The sequence below is a fragment of the Ambystoma mexicanum genome, chromosome 12 (assembly GCF_040938575.1).
Source record: "Ambystoma mexicanum isolate Mex_15411 chromosome 12, UKY_AmexF1_1, whole genome shotgun sequence".
Lineage (NCBI taxonomy): Eukaryota > Metazoa > Chordata > Amphibia > Caudata > Ambystomatidae > Ambystoma > Ambystoma mexicanum.
Genome location: NC_090936.1, coordinates 605,824,212 through 605,848,830, shown reverse-complemented (window position 1 = coordinate 605,848,830; position 24,619 = coordinate 605,824,212). Strand labels below are relative to the sequence as shown.

General features: G+C 47.0%; 2 protein-coding genes across 7 annotated transcripts in view; one reads left to right on the top strand and one right to left on the bottom strand.

The window, feature by feature from the left end:
- Nucleotides 1–24,619, bottom strand: part of LOC138513884 (uncharacterized) — a 588,633-nt gene that overhangs the window by 246,023 nt on the left and 317,991 nt on the right. For 3 of the 6 annotated variants that reach the window (XR_011281838.1, XR_011281835.1, XR_011281832.1), the window contains one exon: nt 4,594–7,600. The exons of 2 other annotated variants lie outside the window; for them this stretch is intronic. The gene's annotated coding sequence lies outside the window, so the exon portion shown is untranslated. Of the gene's footprint in view, nt 1–4,593; nt 7,601–24,619 lie in introns of those variants that run through there. One more of the 6 variants, XR_011281833.1, reaches the window with a different exon arrangement.
- SLC43A1 (solute carrier family 43 member 1) overlaps nt 1–24,619 on the top strand; it is a 383,027-nt gene that overhangs the window by 155,093 nt on the left and 203,315 nt on the right. The gene's annotated exons all lie outside the window — the stretch shown is intronic.

Below are 24,619 nucleotides of genomic sequence, written 5' to 3'. Positions count from 1 at the left end.
GAGCGGATGGATGAGAAATGGGCGGTTAAAGGAGTGAGATGTAAACTTGTACAGACACGGCGACACAAAAAAAGAACTGTGGCGCTTACAACCTTATGCGTCACCTCGTCACCTCCTTCCACCTGGCCGCTCCGATTGGCGGCTGGGGCGGGGCGTGTGTAGAGCTGTCTGTCACACGGCATCCATCTGGCAGGTCTCTTTGCCTCCAGGAGGATGCATAGGAGTGGCTCATTGTACAGCTGCCTCCTGGGGGACATGTAGGAATGCAGCTGGTCTGCTTCTATTTCTCGTCTGGGTCAAGGTAGCTCTTCGGGTTAATGTGCCTGTTGCATAGATCGCTGTGTACCCTGTAGGTCAGAGGTGCAATACAAGCTGTACCAATTAGCCTTTCACCCTTCCGATGAGATAAACGTGAGCCCAGAGTCCACCCGTTCCAACATTCCTCCTGTCATTCAAGAGGTGCTGCTTCAGTATAGTTTTTTTTTCCTGAGTTCTGGGACATGTGGTTCACCATTTATAATAGGGAAGCAAAATGACAAGCTTCAGAATGTAAATGAAAAAAGAGGACTCCGTGAGAATGTCCTGAATGAAATTGGGCAATTGGCATGCATGGGAGTGTGAGGGGTGAAAGTGGCAACTCTTAAAATGCCAGTGTACAAGCTATTCTGTCAGGTTTACCTCACTTTTGCCGAATGACAACTTTCCAGGATGTATTTTCGACGAATTTTTTAAAGATTTTTTTTTTTTTACCACAGATGGTAAGTATGGGTAAGGTATATAAAGTGGGGTCGGGGTGGAAAGGGAATTGCGGGGGTCTACCACCCGCTGCCTGTGGTAAAAAAAAAGAGGTAGAAAACGGCGACAACAAATGAAATCCGCAAATCCTAATAGATCCTTCTGTCGTGCAAACTGAACTGTGCCGCTGTGGAACTCAGTGAGTGCTTCCCAAGGAAGCTGAGTGGCGTGCAGATAACCCTCTGCCTTCAATACCCATGTTCTCATGGGGGGTTTCCTTGGGATCCAATGGTGAGGGGTTCCCGATTCAGTCACCCCCACGCCGTGTTGCCCTGCCCCTTCTGCTCGGGCATCCATGTTCAGTGATTACTACTTGCAGTGCTGCAAATGGAAAACATACTCTGGGATTCCACAAAATGGCAATAGAGCGGGCGGATGAGATGGGGCAGGACTAGTGGCATATACACACACAGAAGGCAAGTGTAGGACTTGTACACGTTTAAAAGGCACAAAGTAACACGTTTATGGGGATGGTTTCAAATTTACACAAATCAAACAATGAATGAACCTGACAATGTATGTTTGTACTCATGCTTTTTGTCATTTATATTGGGAACATCACACACTGAGTTGCTCTTGACACTGGAAAGAAGAGGACAGCGATACTATCTTATTAAGGTAAAGAAGAGAGGGGGCAAGGAAAGAGAACCAAGGAGTGGGAAGGGGAAAAAGCTGAAGGAGGAATACCGGAGGCAGGAGTTAAAAGAAGATGATTTTGATTGATCTACTGAACTGCAGGAAGGATTCAATGAATCACATATGATTGTAGCTTTATTTTCCCCATCTTGAATGGAGACCTACAAGCAACGCTGGTCATTGGGCCGGTTCTCGCCGGATCCGAGATCCAGACCCAGATGTGTAGCTGGATCTCGGGGTCCGGCCAGAGTCAGCCGCCCCAAACCCCTGCTCTGCGCTGGGGAGAAAAAGAGAAAAAAAGCACTGCTATCAAACTGTAACTTCCTCTGGTAGCCCCATGCAAGAGTTCACAAGAGGAAGTTACAGTTGTCAGCCACGACATGGTCCTCAGCCACCGGTTTATTTATTTATGCAATGTTTATCACATACATTGACTCAGATTATTTAATTATTTATGCAATGTTTGTCGGATACCTGTACATTGCATAAATAAATAAATATACAGGTACCCGACAAACCTTGTATGAATAAATACCCCTATTAACATCACACACGATGCAGCCACCCAACTGCTTTCAGAGGGGAGCTGCAGGAGTTGTGCCGGGTGGGGGTTCAAGTAAAAAAACGTTGCTTATGGCGAACAGAAATCAACCTGCTTGGATAGTACGCAAGAGAGAGTTTTTTTTAAATAAAATGGGATACAAACTGTGCATTTAAAAAAATATTTACTCAGCAACACTGGTCAAAACTATTATCCGCACAGTGAAGTAACTCATCACCAGTGCCATGGAAGTGGAATTGCTATATAGTTTGGGAAAGAAGCAGCATGAAAGAAATAGTGCCGTTTTAAAACATTATTTTGGACATCCTTTGATCGGAGGTGAACTGCCAGCTCTTCCCCCCTAAACCCCACCTCCTCGGGCAGCGCTCCCCAAACTCTGCCCTCACCCCAGCCCTTGTGAGATCCCCCACCCTTTTTTTTCCATTTCCACCACTGCCTACAAGTGCCAGCATGCAAAATAATGGGAGTCTAAAATAATAAAATCTGGGTTTTTAACTGAACTATCAAAAATGAAAGAAACACATTGAAATAAAACATGCGTGGTCATTATTTCACACAGTGTGCAACTAAACGCACCCTCCCCTTTCTAATCACCCACCATTTGCCACTCAGGGGATAATTGCCACTCCCAATCAGCCACCCGTTGCTAGGTCTGCAGCCATCTATGGTCAGAGAAACTTTAATATGCTTGAATGAAAAAAAAGGAGGTGTTCCCCTCATATCTGAAGTTCATCCACGTGTGCAGGGAACAGCTGATAACTGCGGTGTATGGTTAATCAGGTAGGGTTATTTCATTTCCCCCACTTCGGAATGCGGGGAGTCCATGTTTGCCGGTGTCCGAATCTCAGGACTTCCAGCCCACTTCCAGCTCTAGCAACTTGTGATTCTCAATGTCCCTATTAGAAGGGCAACGATGGACTCGTCTATGGAGGCCATGAGCCAATGGCAGGGTCCTGCAGTCACAGGTTCGAATTCAGAACTATCCATTTGGGTCATAATGACACATATTGTTACATTGCTTAAAAGCAAGATCAAAGCAGCAGGAAGGCCTGTACACATCATGACATTATCATACTCTAGCGGAGAGGAAGTGCTATCACGCGGCCACATAGCCTGTGGACTGTAAAGTATTTTTTCCAAATGCAAAAGTTGTTAAAAATCCAACAGTTTGGACCTTTGTGTAGACATTGGACCCACATTTTTCAGGCACTGCCATAGTGGTATTTCTGGCGATAACAGGGCAACAGCTGGCAAATGGTGCTACAACCTGTGCATATTGTGGCAGTGCCTGGAAAATACTATTCCAATGCCCTACAGGAGCCAAACATCTTGTATTTAATAGGAATTCAATGCAGGGGATGCTGATTATAAATCAAGTGGCTGAAGCTTCACTAGGTAGAAACAGTTTATTACAGTTTATTACACCAGGAGTTGGTTTAGCTGGTTTATTGCTGCAATGAAGTGATTACCTTTCAGAAGGCTGCTGGAAAGCACCGAGCTAGACTCAGAGAGATCCCAGGGGGGGTTGTTTTGGGCCTTTTGGGTCGGGTAGGGGGTGGGAAGGGCCATAGGAAATAGCTTGTCCATGGGCAGTCAATGGGTGGGTAAATAGCCAACTAACACCCACAGGCTGTGTGTCCTTCCCCATACCTCATCTCCCTCCTACCTTCACATCCCATGACAATAGTTTTGGCTTGTAGAAAGTGCTTTCAGCGCCACCTAATAGCTCAAACTAAAAAGGAGAGGGCATAAGAAGGCAGGGAGAGGGATGGTGTCTTGTCAGTGAGATAAACGCCGGAGAGGATATTGAAGAATGTTGCCGCCACCTGACGAGAGCCTTCTCTGCCTCTGTCAGGATACACAGAGTTGGAGGCAGTGAGAGCTGCATATGCTGACAGGTGGAGGACATCTGTTCCATGGGTTCTGGGAGCCCTGAGCCATCAGTGTGTAGAGTCATAAACATTCTACGAATTGCTGAAGGCTGGCCCTTGTTCACAACCACCTGGGCTCAAGGACGCTTGTCATGGGCGCTCAGGCCTCTACGCCTAACGCAGGCTGTCAGGGGACGCTTAGCTTGTTGGTCTTGGTACATCAAGGTCATCGCCTGCTTTTAGTAGTGTTTGAGACATGTTCAAATACTGGTGGGGCACAAAGTACTAGCAAGGATTTCTGGGACAACGACGTCTTAGCATACCCATCCCACTCGGGGTGACTACAGCAAAACAAAATAGGTGATGGCTGGAAGCTTTAGAATGCATCTTAACCTCTGGCATTGCTCTGGGCAACCCCCAGACCATCGTTCTTCGCCTGCCAAGTCATTACAAAAGGGGAAAGGCCATATGCAAATCAGGCTTGGTCCACCCCACTCCCGTGCCTCCTGGGCCTAGAGACCCAAGCTACTCCTCACTGATGATGGCCAAAAAGGCCGAAATATGTCGCTTGTGGTCTTGTGCAGAAGGGATGTGACCTAGCAGTTCGGGATGGACTGCCCCATTGGGGGTGGGACCAAGCCTGATTGCATATGGTTTTCCCTCTTTCTGTAATGGCTTGGCAGGCTAAGAACAATGTTCTGGAGGGTTGCCCAGAGTGATGTTAGAGGTTAAGATTAATTCTAAACCTTCCATCCATCACCTCTTTTGTTTTGCTTTTGTCTTGTCCTTGTCCTTTTGTCTTGTCCTTTCCCAACAAAACGTATCCATCCAAAATATATCCATCAAGTACATATATGGGGCAGGGTAAAGGGTTAATTTTCATTGGGGTGGGTTTTTGAGGGTAAAAAAAACTGGGGTTTAGGGGGGACCGCCCCCCAATAAAAATACAAAGAAATGCATTAGATGCAAACATTTTTGATGGATAATTTTCGATGGAAAAACCTTAGTTGGAAAGTGTTAGTTGGAAAGTTTTTGTTGGAAAGACCATGAACTGATTATACCTGATCTTGGAGATGGCTACTAGGCCATGCTACTTGTTGGAAAATTTGGTCTCACCTGATCTTGGAGCTGGGCAGTAGGATCCTGTCTGATCTTGGAGTTTGTCAATAGGGACTCGCCTGATTTCTGACCAATCCAGAATGGTTGCAACTGATCTTTGTGTCTCAATGTGCCGAGAACTTGCCAGTTGCCTTAGTCCTGATTTTGGAGATGGCCCGCAGACTCCTGCTCTTTGTTGGTGCTGGACATTGGCATCACCTTTGACTTTGAAGAGAACCATTAGGGACACACATGATCATGAGCTAGCCGGTGGGGACATGAACGCTCCTGGAGGTGGCCAGTAGGGTTGCTCCCTGTCATAACTTTTCCCATCTATGAACAACTGAAGATGGACCCAACCACGCCCAGCTGGAGAGGTATTCAACAATTCAACAGAATGAAGTTGCCTATGGGATGCCACTTTTGATCCAATGTTCCGTAATTTTAAATAACATAACATTCTGTAATGTCCATCATAACCGTACTGTTTAAAAAAACACAAATATAGAAAAATCAAACAATGAAGGACTTTTTTCAAGCATTATTTCTTAATGAAGGACTTAAAAAAATATCTATAACAATGTTTAATTGTTATAACCAATAAAACCATATACAATGCTTAATGTACAATAGTTCTTACACAAAATTGATATTAAACTACAGAACATTCAATAATAAAGCAAAAATAGCCTATATTTTAAAAATTCATTAAGACAAAAATGAAGCCCATCATGTTTTTGCCATTTTATGAACCAGAAAAACAACTATTAGAATGCTTCCTTTTTATTTGTATATGTGCACCTTTAAATAAAACATCAGCATGCTAAAAATAGAGTATTACAGTCAGATTTCAAGTACCCACTGGTTTCAGCTTAAGAGTGTTTTACAATTTCAGATGCACACAGCCTTCTTCAGGGTATTCATATTTTTTTACAATCTGTAAAAATATCAATTTTGAGAAACAAGCAGATTCAATATGGTGCCTGAAGAAAATCAAGAAATAACATCCTTTCGCTATCTTGCATTGAATTAATGATTTCTGAAACACTTCATATACAAAAGCCATAATCAGCAAGCTCTAAACATCAACACAACAACATTTCATATATCTGCTAACTAACACAAACACTGCAGTGTATAACTGTTAGTATGGGCAGGATTTACAATAGCTAAAGCCAAGGAGAAGCATAAGGCTATCCGTTGCAATATAACTCACTACCAATGATTCTCTTAATATATACTGCTTTAATTTCCACTGCGCGTGAGTTTATGGGCCTTTTTTTGCTTGGCCCCAACAGTTCCTCTAATGTCGGTAAGAGCAGAGACGAATTCCATGTGCAATCTAAGGAATAGTCTCATGAGGATAGCTCAGAGGCAACATGCTCACCTTGGAAGCAAGACAACACAGAGCAAGACAAGTTTGGTCCGTGCTTAGAAACATCTTTATAAGCGCGTTATAAATAACCTATCATCATCAATATGGGGAATAATGTTGTAATGGTAAAACTTAGTTTTGGTTTTAAGTTCACCTATTCTGACTCCAGTCATAATAAGGGGGAGCACAATTCTATTATGGCCTATAATTTCTATCAATGGGAGTTTTTGTAATATTCAATTTTCCTCTTTCACTTATCGTTTCTCACATAAACCGGTGCGTTTCATATGCAATTTGTCATTTATTTACCTTTTCAGTAAGAGTAGTGTGATGGCTCACACACAATGTGGCCTTGGATGATTTAAGAGGAAAATTGGTGTATGCTCTTCCCTATGAACGTGCATCTTGTTATAATCATCATTATTATTATTATTATGGAACATCACTAAAGTCTATGTAGCACACACTCTGAACTGACACACTTCTAAGGTGATCACAATTTTGGAGCTAAGGATGATCAGGTGTAGTGAAGCAAAGTAACAGGTCCAGAATCATACCATTTGATCAAGTGGGAAAGCTGGGATCTGAAAACAGACATCTTGGTTCCACAGTGGGAAATATAGTCAGTAGATCTCTTCCAGTCCCTAGTTTTACACCAACGTGCAACGTTTAGCGCACAGCAGTTCTTCAAGAGCTACGTTTGGACCAGGGCTCAAGTCGAGGGTAAACACAGGTGGATAGAGTCTCCCCACTTTTCTCATAGGGTGGACTCAGTCCCCCCCAGCTAAATTGAGAAACATTGAATGCCTTCTTTGAATGTATGAATTGAAGCTGACCTCAAGGATTGAACCACAGTCGTCAGGTGTACAGGCCAGACACTTCACCACTGCACTATATAAGTGATCCAAAATAGCAAACAACTAGAGGTGAAATGTCCCATTTCTTTGCTGCATGTTCCAGGGAAAACATTTGTAGTGGTTCTTGGAGTTTAAAACATGCACACCTTTTAACTTTTTCAAAAACACTATTAGAAGAAAATATCCTTTCTTGGTTTTGTGTGTGTGTTGACTTTATGAAAGGCAAATCCAATGAATCTTGTACAATCTGGGTGATTATGCAAAGCCAATTCAATGAAATGTGCACATTTCACCTTGATTTGCTAATTTCTGGCGGCGTCACATCCCATTGCATTTGTTGATGAGTCAACCCACTTTAATTTTTAGGACTTGACCCCTGGTTAGGACTTGGCATCATCGAAGCTGACTGGAAAGACAAGCACAACACATGCCTTGTGAACCTCATAATGTATGAGAAATGTTTGAGGAAACTCCTCAGGCAAAACAGTAAGATTCAGTCTCAAGAGGGCCAACGGTGCAGATGAAAATGAATATATGCAAAGTAATTACAAGATTAATCAAGTAAACTGCATTGAAAATATATATACATACATACATATATACACACACACACACACACACACACACACACACACACACACACACACCTCAGTAGAGGCGATATAGTGCACAAACAAAATTACACTTGTGACAGAGGTCACATTGATCTGACGCGCCCACTCTCAGGATCCACTGGGTGTTGCTGAAAAGGACTCCAGGATACCATGTATAAGTTAAGATCACTCTTGCGGACCTGAAGAGGTCACAGGATCAAAAAGAAGAAAGGGAGAGAGGGGTAGACGTTGGAACCTACTGCCTCCAAACCAGTGCACATGCTTCTAGGTAGCCTTCACTTCTTGTGTGCAGAAAAAAACAATTATAGAGATTAAAACATTATCCAATTTTAGAGTTAAAGGAAGCAAGTTTTCATAAATTAGTGTTGGGTCAGAATAGTAGATATGTGTATATCCCACAATACATACATTACATGAATAATAGAATGGGGGAGGGTTGAGATGAGGAAATGGAAATGGAAAGGGTGCAAGAGAGGGATGGGTCCCCATCACTTTTAGAAGAAGAGTCAGTAAATAAATGAACTTGTGTATCTTTCTGCTTCTAAAACACAGAAATAACACACCCTACATACTCATTATTCTTACCACCTACATTTCTTTCAGACTTCTATTACAATAGGCCTATCATTCTGCCAGTATTCTTCCAAACACTATATTCTACAAACAGCCTGACTGACATAATGTGGGAAAATACTTCTTTGTATTTCCGCCTGTGTTCAGAAAATAACTTTAAGGCAAAATGAAACACTGGAACAGAATTTTGTTCAATGCTCAGAGACACAGGTTTTTTATTTCCTCTGCAGCTGACTCCACATGGTCGTACAATCTACCCTGGGAATCACCTGGCCTCTCATCTCTCTGTGTCTGCCCTCCCTTATTCACAAGGAGAGCATTTATACATTTTACAGTTAGTGTAGTCTTACAATGGTCTTTGACCCTGGGCTAAATCTGAACTCTGGCCAGGGAGTCAACTTACTCTCTGGCAGCTGTTCCTTGGCTATTTAGTATACTAAGCTTGCTTTGTAAGCACAAGTGGGCAGCTAAATCCATAGATTGGCATACTATGTTGTTGCAAGTTTAGGATTTCTAAAGCAAGACATGTTCGCAGCTTTCCTGGTTTGGAGAATCTATGTCACAGGCTTTTACAAAGCCTATAATTTTAATAGAAGATTTACAGTAACACTTCACAGCTTCAAAGGGATAAGTGTTCCGAGATGACTTACCGGCTGTACCATAGAGCTCAGTGCCATTCGGCTGAGGGGGAGGGGGGAGTCCTTGCATTGCTCTGATGAAAGATTTTAATAATTTGTCTCCTGATAAAGAGGTATGTTCTTATTTCGCAAGAGTGTAGGCAGTATATGTGATTTATTTATTTTTAAAGCATATTGCTTCACAGATACCTGCAGGGAAGCCACATGGTTTACTGTGCCTATTTTCTGTAAGCATGTTCCAGTTCTTCTGGCATGGTCTTATGCAGTCAAATTGGGAATAGAAGACAGTAGTTCTAGTAAATAAGTAAAAGTGGATTAATAATGACAGTATTCCAGATCTATGTGCTTTTTTTAATGCCCATTGTGTATCTCGCACCCCCAGTTGAGCTTTACCCACAAGAGTGCCACGCATCCACTGGCACTCATTTGGCGCTGAGCCTGAAGAAGGAATCATAGAGGAAGCATGAGCAGGGCTGCTCTGGATCAACGTGCATGCTCAGCCAGTCCTGTGTATTCCTTTCATTCAGGATAGAAGAGCCGTTTCTAGTCGTCACCACCTCCTCGTGCTGTTCTTCAATTGGATAAATTATCTAAACTCAGTTACTAGTAATTTACTTGTCCTACTTCAGAGCTCAAGTCCTGAATAAAAGTGTTTGGGAGGTGGAAGAGGGGGACTCTGACATACGGAATGGGAACTGTTGTCACTGTAAGTGAACATATCCTAAAATGAAATAAGCACATTTCATTCAATTTGTCATTCCCAATTGAAAAAAATGCACAGGACGAATAAGCATTTTCCAAGAAAACAGATTTTTCTCTAACATTGCTGGCTAAGTAAAAAAAGGAGTGCACCTTTTATACCTATGAATCTGTAACATAACATGTCCAGTATAGAGGAATGTCAATATGGAACATTTTATACTCTTCAAATGAGGGATTTGTGTGGTGTTGTGGCTAAGTGTCTGCCCTCACGGTTGCCTACCCTGGGTTTGAATACTGTCCACAGCACTGTTTACTTTCAGTGAGTGCAGATTTCTTTTTAATACATATTCCTTGAAAACACACAAGGGTTATATGATATGATATGATATCATTTGTTATTAATAACGTGCCTGTACACAAGTGTTTCAAGGCGCCACAAGACAAGGAGGGGAGAGAGAGGGATGACAAGACAGATGATCTTACTAGGCCTTGTGACATTCAAATTGTGCAAGTGCAATGAGAAGTGTAACAGAGAGGGGAAAAGTTCAGGGAGGGGTACGTGGGAAGTGCAGTCAGGGCAGCAGGACTCTGAGTAAGTACGAGGATGGCAGAGGTCTACACGGGTGAAGTCCCGGACCTGAAGTGTAGGGTAGGCCAGAAGTCAGTGCAGGGTGACTGGTCAAGGGGATGGGGTGGTGCCCTGGGTGACTCTGAAGGCAACCACACCACAAGTCAGGATGAGTATACAGGTAGATTAACAGGTTAGGAGAGAAGAGGTAGGTCTTGAGCAGCTTCCGTAACTTCAGGTGGTCCGGCTCAAGGCTGAGAGGGACAGGGAGGTCAATCCAGAGGGAAGGCACATGCAGAGGAGAGAGATCTACCCTCCCCCACACTCTGTTTGGAAAAGTGTCTGACCCGCAGAGAGTTTGAGGTAGCTGAGCAGAGGGTTCTAGAAGGAAGGTATTTAGGAAGAGGGTGTTGGATATAGAGAGGACCAAGGCCCCAGATAGTCTTGTGGATGATGCAGAGGGTCTTAAACTAAATCATTTGGGGCCACAGGGAGCCAGGGGAGTGATTTCAGAGCTGGGGAGATGCGGTCCCTGGACTTGAGGCCAAGGATAAGTCTCACAGTCCTGTTCTGGATTAGTTGAAGAGGGCGAAGAGTAGAGTTAGGAAGAATTAGAAAGAGTCCGTTGCAGAAGTCAAGCCTGGAGAGAACCAGAGCTCTGAAGACAGCAAGCTTCTGGGGAAAGGTGAGAAAGGGAAGGATACCTCTGAGGAGATGCAGCAGGAAGTGGGAGTGTCTATAATGTGTGGAGAGAAGGAGAGAGTGGAGTCTAAGATGACACTGAGATTTCTTGCCTCACAGGAGGGTGAGGGGAGGGGGCCCAAGGAGGGCGGCCAGAGGTAGAGAGAGGGAAAGCGGGAGCATGGGTCCCCATGACAAGAATCTCTGTCTTACTGGCATTAAAGAAGCGGTTGTTAGAGGCGCATCATCCCTGAATAGTGGATAGACTGTCAGGAATGAGCGCTGAGGGAGAGGAGGCTGAGGGTAGCCTGAAAGAGATCTGAGTGTCATCCGCATTAAACACAGAAAGTTAGAGGAGCAAGTATAGATCAGGTGAGCCAGATAGACACTGAAGAGCCAGGGTGAGAGGATAGATCCCTGGGTACATGACATGTGGAAAGAGAGGTGGTGGAGAGAAAGGACCCAAGTTGGACCTGGGATGTTCGGTCCAAGAAGAAGGAGGTCAGCCATGCCAGAGCTGGACCAGTGATGCCCAGGTTCATACTGAGACGAATGATCAGGGTGGGGTGATTGTCTGTGTCAAAGGCAGAGGAGAGGTCAAGGAGGTTGGGGACAGAGTGAGAGCTGGAGTCATGTTTGTAGAGCAGATCTTAACAGGAGTTCAGGAGAGCAGTTTTACGTGCCTCTGGCCCGGGGTATGGCGTCCACCCAGGACTTGTGCCTTTGCACGTGTTAAAACTCAACTTGGTTTACAAAGGGCCGGATTAGGAAGAAAAAGTCACTGTGGCTAATGTGAAGCTAGCCTATTATTACACCATTTGAGCAAGGCTCACCACCTAAAAAGTGGCTGGGGAAGGAATTTTGTTTCAAAAACATATGATAACAAAATGTGCCCAAACAACGTATGCTACAACAAAAGTCTACGCATACCCAGGAACAAAAAAGCCAAGTGGCATTTAAAATGGGGGTTATAACACCTTTTATTACATTGCTTAAAAGCGGGAAGAGTCTGGCATGTAGCACACATTACAGTTATAATGTTTTAAAGCATGGTTCCTGCCTTCACATTGCGCATGATCTCCAGAGATAGTAGGAACATATTCTGACTTATTTAGGTACAGACAGCCCCGTTTGCCCAGGCCTGAGAGGGATGTAGAAGATGGGCTTCAAGCGCTTTACATCTGGGACAGCCAGCGGCATCATACAGTCATGCTTACTGCATTTAGCATTTTCACGCCATTAGACTGGGAGAAATTGTCAGAGAGGAAAGAAAAGAGGAGTAAGGAAGGAGCATAGGTATGGAGAGGGATAAAGGGAAGGTGGGAAGCTCAGAACAGAGAAGGACTAAGAGAAAAAGCCCAGGACTGGAAAGATAGGTAAAAAGAGGCAGCAGCTCTGGCCTGGAAAGTGAGGGAGAAAGTGAAAGGAGCTCAGGACTGGCAAGATAGCGAAAGAACAGTGACACTGGGAGGGAGAAAGATGATCAGGGACCAGAGAAGCAGAGAGCAAGGAAAAGAAGGACAGTGTTCAGAACTAGGGTTGTTTTTAATGGCATATTCAGTATTCGGCTGAATACTGAATAGTTTGCCAACTATTCGGCCGAAGCCGAATATGATGCCGAATAGTTGCTTTATTTAATAAATCATGTTCCAAACTTGAAAAACAAACAACAAATTTTAAAAAAGGCACCATTTTAAATGCATTCTATACTTTTATTTCTCTTCATTGTAATCAATGCAGCATCTTTATTTAATAATAATAATAATAATAATAATAATAATAATAATACATTTGCATTTATATAGCGCTACGAATCCTCAGGTATCTGAGCGCTGCTTATTATTTATTACCCACAGTGTGTGGTGCTCATTTATCGACCTCGAAAGGATGAAAGGCTGAGTTTGGCCCTGCCGGGATTCGAACTTACATTAGCAAGTTCTGCACGGATGTCAAAGCGAGCGCTCTACTCGCTGTGCCACTTGACCCGCTATTTAAAGTATAACAGCCAGAAAAAAGCAGATTTAACCAAAATGAAGGGACCAAATGTGCAGAATGTTGTTGCATATTCAAAACCAGTGCCAGTCAAAGTAGGAGGCTTCACAAATGCAAAAGGACTAGGTTGAACAAAATGGATATTGCAATGTGCAACCCACTATCACACACTGGCACACTTTGATTATACAACATAAATTCCTCTGAAAGGCCTGTTAGGGTGGGGCATATCACTCTGCCTGACATAACCGAGCCCTGCTAGTCTCCACTGCCTATTGTGAATTCTTAATGTTTCTCCATGGGCATGGCCCATAGGAACAAATGCTGCTCACTTTTCACTTATCCTCGCCACTCCTTCTCACCAATACACAAACATATGCACCTTATCATTCCTGATAACATATCAGATAATGTTAAACACAGGACTCAAGTCCTTTAAAAAGAAAATGGGGACTATGACGTACGCAATGGGAAGTGACATGACAGGAACTGAATGTATCCTTTTCCAACTGAAGAAAGTGCACATTGCATATAAACATTTGCCAAACGAAAAGATTTTCCTGTATTGTTGCTGGCTAAGTATAAAAGGTGAGCACATTTTATGTCTAAGAATCTGTAACAAAACATGCCCTAAAGAGCAGATTACAATATAAAATATTACAGCTGTGTGATAACAATTTGTCTGGTCTTGTGGCTAAGTGTCTGGTCTAATTCTATTCAGTTTTGCAAACTGAAGTCTATATTTGCCTTTCTGAGATCTTGTTGCATTGTATTCAAATGAGAATGTCAAAGTATTCGGCAACAGCCCAATAGCAAGTAACTATTCGGCCGAAGCCGAATAGCTTTTTTTCAGCTGGAATTCGGCCAAATACTTACTCGAAGCTGAAGTTCGGTACACCCCTATTCAGTACCAGTGGCGGAGCCAGCGTGGGGGAAGGTGGGGTCTCCCCCTCCCCTGTTGACCAGTTTTCCCACAAGCCTCTCGTTGCCCCCTACTCCCCTCTACAGGCCCCCCCAATCCCCATTCCTGGCACCAAAAGCTAATTCCACTACAGTTCAGAACAAGTCATAAAAAAATAAGGAGGACTGTGGGAGCCGAGAAAGAGGGTGCACAGGAATTGAGGGGAGAAGGAATGTGCACATAAAGTGAAAGGGAGAAACAGGGCTCCTCAAAATTACGAGAAGGAGGGTCAGCAATAAAATAAACGAGCACATGAATGGTGAAAGAGATGGAGAGAGGTCATAATAATAAGTGAAGAGAGTTCATGACTGGCAAGCAAGAGAGAAAGACGGAAACAGGCCAGAACTGGCAGTGGAAAGAGAAGGAGGGAGTGTAGGATTGGAGAAGAGGAGTGGCACATGAAATTAAAAAGAGGCAGTGGAGGAAGGAGGTAGCTCAGGAATGTAAAAGAAGGAAGATATGGCGCTCGCTGGCTCAGGAATGGAGAGGGAGGAGGAGGTGGAGGAAGGCACTCAGAAATGGAAAGAGAGGGAAGGGCAGCGTGCAGGAGCAGAACACAGCAAGCGAGTGTACTCCACTCTCCTGCTTGATGGCAGGTACGTGAAACAGAACCCGAAAAAAGTGAGGGACTGGTTCTCAAAGCATTTTTCAATGAGAAAAAAACAATGAAAAACAGTGAGGGCCCGATTCATGGAAAAGTGTGCATTTCTCCTGCAATTGCTGCGCGACGAGAAGGACACTGCACGAGCCTGCATGCAGAATATAAAATGTGTGCTCGTGTATTCAAAGCAACCGTATTTGCAAGGTATGCCCGGAACGCCCCCGACACGCCATCACGCAAAGCCTAAACAGCCTGAGCAGATACCTCAGCCTGCTCCCCTGGGTGCGAATACACGCACCCTTCAAACAGTGCGTGGGGTCCCTAGCATGCAGGACGGCACCTCAGTGACCCTGCGCAGGGTTCCCCGTAACGGTTGCCGGCACCCTGACAACATGCACATGATACTTTGTAACTTGGGTTAAACTTTGAAAATCTGCGTGCGAACCCCCGTTAACTGTTCCTGCACCCTGCTTCACGTGTATGCGCAGCCCTAAGTTAGATCAGAACCCTGGTTGCGTACACGCACCCTTAAATCTGACATGCAAACCCACCATGCGATTCCTATGCACAAGTGTCTTTCCGCCTGCCTTTGGGTGGTGTAGAGATAAAGGGAATTGTGTGGCCATTTCTATGCTGAGAGGCTGCGCGGGTGGTTCCATGAATACGTGTCGTTTGGCACAATTGTGGGCATGCGAGGGATTGCCTATGGGCCGTTACACGTAACGCCCACTTTTTCACAAATTCATCCCCATTTTCTGAGTTCCGCCCCCTTGACAGCCCTCTGCGCAAGCCATGCCCACGCTCTGTGTGGTGTCTCACCCAAGGCGCTCGGCGACTCGCAGAGACGTGCCGAGCCTGCCTAACTCCACGCCAGTCCAGTAAACGTCCAACGCATTTGATTCCATGAATCGACAAATGGGATTTTGCACATAGTTTCGCGTGCAAGTCCCATATTTCCCACACAAATAATTCCATGAATCGGGCCCTGAGAGTTTACGTTTTTTGGTAAAACATGGGGTATAAATTAAACCTATTGGATCACGTCTGAAGAGGGGGTTCCATCGAAATATTTGAAGATGCCCTGCTTTTAGATGCCTAAAAATGCATTATGCAGGAAGTACAACTGGAACAAGAAGCAGCAGGCTGAGATCTAAGGACCGGGCCAGAGTATGCAAACTGATCTCTGAGGTGCAAACCAAGGTTGTGTTGTGTTACATTGAGTTCTCGCCCGATACTGGGGGCCAGTTGTGCCAGTGGACATTTTCTTCTTGTTACGTGTGTTTTGTTTTTAAATGAGTGGTCAATACTCTATTTGTTCCTAGCTCCTTTGAGCCAAAGCAAGCCGGGATGTTCATTGTCCGGGGCAGATTTGGTTCCTCATCCCTGCACAAGTGATGTCATCCCCACGTTTCTTTTGGTAACCTGGACGGGGTATGTGGCATGTCCAAAAGTAAAGCTGGAGATTGTGATTTCGGTTTGGCTATTAGGTGGCGCTAAAGCGCTACCAATAAGCCAAAACTATTTCATTTGTGTACAGGTAGGACGGAGATGACATGTGAGGACGGACACACAGCTTGTTGGTGTTTGGTTATTTATCCACCCATTCACTACCAATGGAAATGCTAATCCCTATGACCATTCCCACCCATTTCCTGCCACTTCCTGCCCGGAGCACATCCTTCTGGGATCTCTTTGACCTAACTTTATCAAGGCTTGCCATCAAACTCTGTGCTCGAAGTGCCTGCCAGTGTTTTTTTCAAAGCACTCTTCTGAGATTTAATGACTTAACTGGAGCTGTAAGCACATTACTGTTGTAATACAGATGGTGTTACCAAGTCTGCCTTCAGCTACTCGATTTAAAAGCACTATGCGTCTCCTTCACTGAAGTCCTGTTGAAAATAGGCATTGGGAAAGCAAATAGTTTGAGTTTGTGTATAAGTATTAGGTCTTTGCCAGACACTGCTATTATATATTCAGGTACTCGGACCATTTTGCAGATGCTAGCATTGATGGCCAGTTAATACCACTACAGCGATGCCTGGCAAAAACATTTCCCAGGCCTAATTAAAAGCCAACACTGTTATCATTGCCAATGTTTGTTTGAAGTGGCTCTCCCCACCCTCATGGCATTGGGAACAGCCTAGCCCAGAAGCAGTCTACAGAAGTCTAGAGGCCTACCAATGACACATACCGGGCCACGCCCTCATCTCTGCAGGGCTCTTGAAATGGGTAGCTTCAGAGCCTGGAGCAGTTAAGACAAACATGTAGCTTTGTTTCTTTACTCTTTGTAAAGACAGCAGCAAACGCGCCAAGCTATGATCAGGCGCAGTGTCTAGTACTGTCGTCACGCTCTGGCCTACACTGTAAAAGCATGTTCAAAAGAGATGAGTGAGTGTGTTTTTAGGGGCTGCTCCCTCCACAGCCTTATATTATTAAACTGCTCACACCAGCACCTTCCCCACGTACCTCACAACTCGCCATTGGTGGGTATCACCTGCCCTAAACAGCTATCTCACCCGCCAAGCCCCTTACACGCTCATATAGGGAATGGGCTTTCAGCCTACTGGGGGTTCCCTGTGGCCTGTCCAATGCAGCAGGTATTGGAAGGCGAATCCTTTATGGAAGGCTCTTTTTGACCTTCTCAGAGAGGAATCCTCCATGGCGCAGATGAGCCCTTTATTCCTGGAAACCATTCCATTCCGCACTTCCGCTGCACCCTGGGGGTAGGTTCCCGTCTGTACCGTGTTGTGTCATCGTGGACTTTAATGTTTACTAAACAGGCCATGCTTCTGTACACGGAGCCGTTCCAACCCCTCCCCCGCAACCCCACGCTCTGTGTAAGTATTGCTTCATGCGTTAACATTGGGGGGTGGGGGGCGGGCATCGTTTTCTCTTTCTCGCCTCCCTCCGTCACTTCCGGACGGCCTCATGCCATGTTCATTCATCACTCATTCTTGTCTCTCTCAGTGACTCTTCCCCTCTCTTCTGGCTAGCCTCCCTCGCTTTCACTTTCTATTTTAGCTTCTTTTCACCTTTTCTCCTCACAGCCCCTCTCGAACCTCTCCCTCGCGCATGGATGCCTTACTTCTCTTGTTTCTTTCCTTCTCCACCCAGTGTTACATGTCTCCCCTGGAGGGAGGCATGGTATCGCCCAAGTGTGTTGCAGTGGTCACGTGGGGAACCACGTGACCAAATTAATAAAGTAAACAAGCCGCTTCCGGCTCGTCAGTCAAGACCAGCTCGACTCCGCGTGTGTGTCTGTGTGTTCGCACCATGCGGGTGCCCCACCACGTGTGCTGGGCCCAAGGATGGGGCCCAGCTCCAGGACGGTGCCCCTGCCGGGCAACGCCGTCCGGACGGTGCCCCTGCCGGGCAACGCCGTCCCTGTGTGTCGCCCTGGCCCTGTGAGTCGGGCCAGGATGGCCAACCCGGCCTGGGTGCCCCCAGAGCCGGGGCCGCGGTAAGCCGGTTGCCATCCGGCCCATGGGTGGAGCTCTGGTGTCCCCGGAGCCGGTGGGATGAACCTCCACCCTTTGTGCTTGCAGCGTGAGCGCTGCCTAGGTGTGCCTGGTCGGCTGCCACCCGACCATAACATGGGGCTGCCCGGTGGACCGGAGTAGCCCCCAACAATGGCGACGAGGCGAGGGGCCCCGCATGCCCCCAAGAAGTTTTGGTGCGGGCCCATCTCCAACGGGGCCCGTGCAGGAGAAATGGCATGGCGGGCCTGACACCAGCTGGGCCCGCGCAAAAGAAGGCTGGCAAGCTGCCCGCCCCGTCCACCGAGGGAGACGGAACAGGTCGGCGGCTGTGCCGCATGGAGGGATGCGGGCCCATCGCCAACAGGGCCCGCCAAAGAGGAAGAGGATCTTCCCCCACCATCACCAGCAGGAGCGGGGTGGGGTGTTTCCCCAGCGGGGGAGAGAGTGTCCATGGCATCGGCCGCGTGTGTTGGTGTGCCCCGCCACACCCGCCACGGGAATGAAGGAGGGAGAAGTGTGCGTCCCCCATCGCTGGGGAGGAGATCTGGGGTGCGGCGTCTGCCGCACATCGGAGGGTGAGCTGCCCCCCCTCTCGCCTGGGGGGAGGCATCCCCTGCAGCCTCGGCCGCAAGAAAAGAAACGAGGCGGGCCCAATAACAACTGGGCCCGCAAGGACATTGTGGCGCTCGCCACGAGGAGCGGGCAGGGGAGCTGCCTGCCCCTCGCCTGAATTTCGGCCGACAACAGTGGCCGAACCGCAGCGGGAGCTGCTGGAGCCGCGCAGCGAGGTTTCTCTGCCCCTCCCCACCATGGAGGCGGCCGCGGCCACAGAGAGCGGCATACATCGCCGCACGGAAGAAAAAGAAATGAGGATGTGGGCCCAGATCCGACTGGGCCCGTGAAGGCAGTGAGGAGGTGCCGCGTCCCCGGGGGGAGAGAACTGTGGGGCGTCAGCCGCGATGAGAGGGGGATGCCCCCCGCCGCACAAGGGGTCTGGCAAACGGCTGAGGTAGGCCCATCAGCTCGGCCCGCAAAGGCGGCGGGGGTGAGGTGGCTGCCCCTCCCCCACTCGCAAGTCAGGAGATTGAAGAGCGGAGAGAAGAACCCACGGCCGCCAAACAAAGGAAAGGGGTGTGGCCCAGGTGATCTGGGCTCGCGTGCAGTTTCCCAAGCGAGACACTTGAACCTGGGGGCAGGCAAGCAATGTGTGCCCGGAGGCAGTGGAACGGGCGGCCTGGTGCCATGGCAGCAGCACCTAGGACTGTGGACTTGGCCGAGGTGGCCCCTGGGCCTTCCCAGGTGCGGCTTTGCCGGCCCTTGAGTGGTGAACTGAACTGTTATGGGTGGCTGCCCATGTATGATGTCGGACTGGTCTCCTGCAGACCTGCAATTGCTTAATATGGACTCAGTAGCCATCTCCATGAAGACTGGGACCCTGCAGACCCTGGACTTGCTTAAAATGGCCCATTCAAGTGGCAATGTGAAGCTGTGATCCTGCATATTGTGGCCATGCTTTAAATGGTGCCATGGGGGGTCAACAATGGCGGCATTCAGTAATAGTAAAACCACTCACCCAGGTTAATAAATGGTGTATTAGTAGAGTGGTTGTAGTGGTAGTAGTTATGTTGGGGCGTTGTTTTTTTTTTTTGTTTCATTGTTATGAAAAAGGAGGAGTGTTACATGTCTCCCCTGTAGGGAGGCATGGTATCGCCCAAGTGTGTTGCAGTGGTCACGTGGGGAACCACGTGACCAAGTTAATAAAGTAAACGAGCCGCTTCCGGCTCATCAGTCAAGACCAGCTCGACTCCGCGTGTGTGTCTGTGTGTTCGCACCATGCGGGTGCCCCACCACGTATGCTGGGCCCAAGGATGGGGCCCAGCTCCGGGACGGGGCCCCTGCTGGGCAACGCCGTCCGGACGGTGCCCCTGCCGGGCAACGCCGTCCCTGTGTGTCGCCCTGGCCCTGTGAGTCGGGCCAGGATGGCGACCCCGACCTGGGTGCCCCCAGAGCCGGGGCCGCGGTAAGCCAGTTGCCATCCGGCCCATGGGTGGAGCTCCGATGTACCCGGAGCCGGTGGGATGAACCCCCACCCCTTGTGCTTGCAGCGTGAGCGCTGCCTAGGTGTGCCTGGTCGGCTGCCACCCGACCATAACATGGGGCTGCCCGGTGGACCGGAGTAGCCCCCAACACCCCCCTCTCCTTCCTCTGCTTCTCCCCGTTTCGCCTCTGTCTCCCTGGTCACCATTACTGCCGCTCATATGACGTGTTTGGGTCTTTCCCCACACCTCCTGCCCACATTAAACGCCACCATCATATCCCCCATCACCGCTAATAACCAATTGAACTGGGGACCCAGTTACCAGCCCTGCTTTCAGGACGAGAGAGCCTGATTCGTGAACACCGTGATCCCCCACAACCTTGACGTGATCGCCCCCATAAGACTGTGGTACCCCGAACTAGATCCTTAAGTGACAAGCCAGCAAATCATGATTTCTTTATGAACGTATAGTTCATGATTAAGGCATCCTCTGCGAACGCAGTGAGGCAGTCACTTTGTGGCACCACAAGGGGAAGGGGGGTAGAGGCTGAAGGGGTTTGGGGGTGCTGATCTCGGCAGCCTGGTCCCATTCGGGTCAGATAAGTGCAGGGGCAGAGGGGAAGGAACAAGTGGCAGCACACACAGGAACCCACAGTGAAAGGTAGAGGATTGAGAGCCAGGGCGTTCACTAGGACATTCCAACAGAACAAGGGGCCCTGACTGAGTGAAAGCAGGCAAGTGTCAAATGCAAGGGGTGATGATAAAAACCAGGGGTGGACTGGCCTATAGGGAACTCTGGAAGTTTCCCAGTAGGCCTCTGCACCATGGGCCTCTTCTGTCTGGATATTTCCAAAATATCACATAGGAAAATGATTGGGGTTGCAGAAAATGTGTAAGATGGGCCAGTTTGAAAATTATTTCCAGAGCCTCTTTTGATTCCCAGTCCACTCCTGATAAAAAAAAACACACACGAATCATAGTGCATACGGCCAGTGGAGATGGGGTGGTGCAGGGGGGATACCAGGCTAGCTTCAGTTGGAGGGAATCCCAGTCCCTCTCCACCACCCTGGCCCCAAGAGACAAAGCACTCGGTTCTAGCACTGAATGGAAGGTGACTTCCTTCTCCTCTGAGGGAGGGGGAAGAGTGTTCCATAGACGGGCTCCGGGAGATCCTACCACTGAACTTCATTTTCATGGGAAGCTGAACATCAAGAGATCTTAAGGAGGAGGATCTCAGAGACATGTGTGGTCAGTACGTGGACAACATGGGCCTGGGCAGTGCCTCGGGTCCTGCCACAGGGGCAGGAGGATGGCCAGACAGGGGTGACTGAACTGTACAAGATGGAGGTAGAGCCAGAGCAGGGAGTATCTATAGGAGCGATGGACACTGCAGTTGTTAATGGGTGCATTTTTATTTAACCCTATTTTAACCCACCCTTCACGGCAATCGCCTCTTACGCTCAGCACCCCACCTAGACAGCTCACCCCAGATACAGCAGCACCAGAAAGCTACCTACTAATCGAACAGACGGCATCAAAGGGTCCCCAGTGACCGAAACACGAGAGGATAAAACCAAACCCTAACCAAACGCAAGGCTAAGCAAGAGGGCAACTGTCCCAGCGAATTCTGTAACCACTCCAATCCTACTACCAAAGAGACAAAATGCCTGATGAAGAACTGGACGCGGCCAAAGAGAATCAAAACAAGGACCAACCCCAATGGATTCACACCCTCAATTGCTGTAAATAGAAGTCGCCACAACCACAGACAACACCCCAGCAAACATCACACCCAACAGAACAATCATCACAAGAGAAAAATCACTATACCTCACTCCATACCTTGCTACAAGAACAGGGCCACGAACCTTCAACGCTATTGACATGCACATACAAGCTAAGAACCATCTGGAGTCCCAAAATAAGGAAAAAGTTGCATGATACCAACACCATCACTCCTTATATCACAAAGATTCAACAGCAATGCCAACTGAATCAAAACAAGGAAGATGATGAAGCCGAAGAATACAGCAACCCAGTTATGAACCTAACAGACCTACTCAACGATGAGCCAACCCCCATCGAACCCCAACCAATCAAGCACAACATCACAGAAACACCACAATGGAACACCAAAATGTCAAAACAGGGATCTTTAAACAAATCTAAGCACACCAAAATCCACTGCAACCTAATCAATGCTAGGTCTATGGCCAAACATGCCATCGAAATCTACAACCTCTTGTGCAACAGAGGTTTCAACATCCTATTCCTAACTGAAATATGGCTAGATGACAACTACAAAATCAGACTCCACAATTGCCTGCCTGGAAACTTCAAGTGCCTCCAAGCAAACAGGAAAGACAAAACAGGTGGGGACTGGCAATAGCCCACAAGAAACACCTGGAAATTAAACTGGAAGACCCTCAAAACATCAAAAACTGCAAATCTCTAATCCTTCACCCAGGGGAGTTGCTAGGTCTGGAAAAGATCCGGGGCTAAGCTAATGTCCAGGCTGTCAGGACTCGGGGCTAGCTAGTCTTTTGGCTGTAGCTCCTGAGCTTCTATCCGGGGCTACAGCCAAAAGATCCGGGGCTATAGCCCCCTCAGCCCCCCCTAGCAACGCCCCTGCCTTCGCCTATCAACAAACCCCAAAACAAACCTCAAATTCATACTGGTATACAGACCACAGATTTACGATGCAACCTTTGTGGACGCCTTCACAGAAGCAATCACCAACTTAACCATCGAGCAGGCTCACCTGATTATCCTCGAAGACTTCAACATCTGGTTCGACGAAGAAACCACAACTGCACAAAAATCATTAGCCAAACAACTGGAAACAATAAATTTAAATCAACTAGTCAAATGAGCAACCCACACGGCAGGACAAACACTAAACGCAATCTTCACCTACTAAAATCTCATCACCACGGCACCACCTATTCAGATCCTCTGGAGCGACCACCTCATCATCCCCTTCGTGATCACGCTGGCCACAGCAATAAACAAGCAACAGGACAATCTGGCAAATATCATGAAAAGAAACTGGAGGACCATCAAAAACTGCAACCTAACTGAGCTACTTGAAATCAGCAAACCACAACCAAAAACCATGGACGAAGCAGACCTGGACAAAAAAACAGAACTGCTTCACAACTGGATCACAATAGACAAGATCGTCAAAGAAAAACCTTTTACCCCATCACGCAAAAGAGCAACAGCAAAATGGTCTCCCTTGCTACTCAGCATCATGACAAGGAAAAAATGAAAACTTGAACTAGAATGGAGGATTAAAAATGAGCGTGCAAAGAAATTCCAATTCCAACAACAAATCCGCTTATACAAAAAGGAAATCCAAAAAAGCCAAAAGGAAATACTTCGACAGCAGAATCATCAAAGCACCAAACACCCCAAAAGAATTGTTTAAAATCACAAACGAAATTTAAAAAATAACCTGGCTGCAACAACGCTCTGAAACCACCAACGAGACTATGCAATGATCTTCCAGACCACTTCAAAAACAAAATCATCACCATCCAACAGACCATACAAAGTAGACCATACGACCCCAGTATACAACCCATCCACCCGTACGCGGAATGCCTGAACAAACTCTGTAGCTTCCCCCAAATATCAGCTGAGACATTCGTCAAACTCAGGGATGTCATTTAGGGGTCGCCAGGGGTCTCCCTTGCTACCCCTAACACCCGCCCCCTTTTTAAAAAAAAATAAATCGAGGCTCCTGGGCTGTGGCCAGCAGCATGTGGCTCTTTGTTTCTGCAGTGGCTGGTTTTCTGATAGCTATTGCCATTAAGATAGCTCCGTGGGTTGAGCGCTCGCTAATGCAATGTGTATGTGATCTGCAGATTGCAGACTCGAATACCGGCAAGGTCAACTCAGCCTTTCATCCTGCTGAGGTTGATAAATGAGTACCGACATATGTTGGGTAATATTGTATGTATGTTTGTTCTATATGAAGCGCTTAAGCGTAAGTGCTGTATAATAACACATCGTTATCATTTGGCTTTGTACGTCTGCTTGCATTCACAGTAATTTGGTAATATGGGCCTATACGCGCTGATATTAATGATACATAAGGTGTTCCATTCTTGTATAAATGTATATCACTTTACAGTGAAATCGTAACCATATTTTTCATAGTGTACTTAGAAACAATGCTATGTGATGCCACTTCCTGTTTTGTCGAGGGGTGAAAGGTCATGTTCCATCGCTTCCCGTGATATCACTCTGGAGTGGGGTCAAATGACATCACTTCCTGTGATGTCATCAGAGGTCAAGGGTCATGTGATGTCACTTCTGCTACCCCTGGCATTTTGGTGAAATGACGTCACTGCACAAGAGCTAGTCATGTTGGAAACCCTGACCCGACAAAGCTTCAGAGTCCCAACTGGGATCTTCTGTCAACCATCACAACTTCCAAAATAAACCTGAAAAGTCCTATTTCAGCAAAGTTTTCCAACATAGATTCAACCCCGAGGACGTTCATCTTCCTGGGACAAAGCCACAGATGGGCCAAGCGCTAATTTACCAGGCGGTATGTTCCGTCACCCCCCT